This window comes from Mercurialis annua, linkage group LG8 (assembly GCF_937616625.2).
Source record: "Mercurialis annua linkage group LG8, ddMerAnnu1.2, whole genome shotgun sequence".
NCBI lineage: Eukaryota > Viridiplantae > Streptophyta > Magnoliopsida > Malpighiales > Euphorbiaceae > Mercurialis > Mercurialis annua.
The window spans coordinates 28,547,362-28,550,166 of record NC_065577.1 but is presented as its reverse complement, the minus strand read 5'-3'; positions in this window follow the sequence as shown (position 1 = coordinate 28,550,166).

Here is a 2,805-nt window from a genome sequence, read left to right as displayed (position 1 = left end):
ATGAATCAAGAACCTCGAAAATCTTAAATTTTCAATTAAGCTCGATGCATTAAATATTTAATTATATTAGAAAACATTAAGACGGTTACATGATAGGAGAATACAACAAGCGGCATTCATCCAGGAGTTAATGAGATTAAGGATTATCGAATTCACGATTCACACTAGAAATGGAGTTTTATCAATCTAAACCTAGAACTTAAAAGTACTATGCATGTAAAAAAGAAATTAACGTCTAATTGTTAAACGTTAATTAATATATAACAAACGTGTCGGAGAGCGGTGAGGTCGTCAGACGTGGGCAAGTGCGAGTGTATTATCGTATGGACCACGTCACAGACTGGATTGCGGTTCAAGTGAGTTGCATTTTACTCTCGTGTATTATCTATTAAAGTTACTTGATAGTATGTTTTATATATTATATTTAAACGCATCGCTTCTTATATGATTTGTCGATATGCCATATGATTTAATTAAATCTTATATGAAAGAATCTAGTATATGATTCGAAGAAACTAGCTACCTATTTGGTGTCAATAGGCTGCGTGATCACTAGTAACTGAGTCAGTCTAGTATGTTTAGACTATTTGTGATGATATGAGAATCCGCACGATTTTGAATATGAAAGGTGGATAATGAATAGTAATACGAGGTTAAACTCGGTTGAACTATCTCGGGACCCGTATCTAGTGGGTTGAACTCGGTTGAACTATCTCGGGACCCACAACTTGGAATTAAGAGATTGGCAGCGGTTGAACTCGATGGAATTATCCCGGGACTGGGCCAAAGGTTGAGTGATCAATTTGAATTCGATAAGTGATAAGTAGGTTGTATTATGTTTCAGGCTTTTAGTTTCGAACGGATCAAATGTTTGATTATATATTTTTTCGTATTAATGCTTTATTTGAAATGCGATGTTATTTTATAATACCGTTAGTAAATTGCAAACTCACTCAGCATAGTCTGACCCTGTTGTTGTTTAACATTTAAGGTGCTTAGGGTTTGGACCTAGCTAGAGTCCTCTTTTTGGGATCCGGAAGTCAGCAGTACACGTATAGTTCTTGACTTCTGTAGCGTTGCAGTAGTGATAACCTTCAGTTGACAGAGTTGTGGCCAGTACAGTCGTATTACTTTTGTTTGTTTATATGACTGTCGTTGTTTTTATCTTTTTGTTGACCGCGTTAGCCATTTTGTCTCACATGGCCAGACGCTCGTGATGTGACCGACAAATTAGTTGTATATGGTACAGTCGGGCTAGTACGTACGCGGTACAGAAGTGATATGCCCACGTGTTTATGTGAATTTCTTATAATATGTTTTATATATACGTTATATATATATATATATATATGAGAAGTATGTGCTTCCGTTTGTGATATCTTTATTTATTTGGAAACGAAACACTCGAACACCAACGAGACGGTGTCGCTTTGCATCCGCACAACTGAGCTGTGTTCTCGCAAAGCCTCTCACACATGCACAGCCACATGGCACTCCCCCCGGGCTTTCCGACGTGCTTAAACGCATTTTTCAGATTCCTAATACTTATTCACACACTAAGCAACTCAATTCCCCAATTGGAATGTAAAATTGATTCGAATTCGATTGATTCGATACAATAACCGTTATAACTCTTAATATAGTACAAAATCTATAAAATCAATTTCAAATTAATAGTTATTAACTCGATTACTAGCGGATTAGCTAAGAAATTCGAGTTAGAAATGAGAATCGGATCGATAATTAGCAAACCCTGGGTCACAGTGAAGAAATGAGAAACAAAGAGCAAGTTTTAAGTTGTTGTAACCTAAGATTTGACTTATTAACATATATATAGTTGGGAAAAATGTCAAACTAATCCCTGATGACTTATGCGTCACTTTAACCAAAACTCTTGGATATTAATCCTTAACTAATACGGAAACTAACTCATAATTTCTTGAAATTTTACCCAAAAATTCTATAAAATGTAAAAGAACAAAGGATCATTTTACCTCCTCAACTCTGCACAAAGTATCAAAAAAGTTCAAAGATGAAAAACCGGATCACTTTTACCGTGAACTTAGTAAAACCGGATCAAAGCCCCCCCCAAGCCCCCCCATGCTGACGTGGCACCTTGTAATACCCGTAAGTTTGTCTTTGCTAATGTAAGCAACGAGTATTATTTTGAATAGCTAAAGTGATAAGAATAAAAGATTCTAGGAGGAATAAAATAAAGGCCTAATTACTTAAAAAACCCCAACTTGAACTTTTTTTCGTTTATACCCTGACCTTGTAAAAAAGTCATTTGTACCCAATTTTGGGTTTTTAGGTTTCCTCTCTACCCAATACAAAAATATAATTTAATGAATTAAAGGATGAAAAAATTTAAAACAATTAAAAGGTTATATCATACGTCTAATTAGTATATAAATATAAATTGAAGGATTATTTTAAACTTTTTTCTAAGTAAAAAGAGGAAATTTTAGTACTTTTGGGTAGAGATGAAAATTAAAAACTCAAAATTGGATACAAATGACGTTTTTACAATGTCAGAGTATAAAAGAAAAAAGTTCAAGGTGGAGATTTTTTAAGTAATTAAGCCTAAAATAAAAGGAGACCCGAGTAAGTCGACTTTGAAATTCCAATAAGGAAATTGGATATTAGAATTTAATAAAAAAAATGGAGACGGGACTAAAGAAAGTCGTATGGAAAAATGGAATAAAGTTAAGTGTAAGTTCCGAATTGGAAAATATAATTTAAGGATTATTGACTATTATTTTTTCATTCATAAAGGTAGTACTGATTAATTGGATTTCGATATTT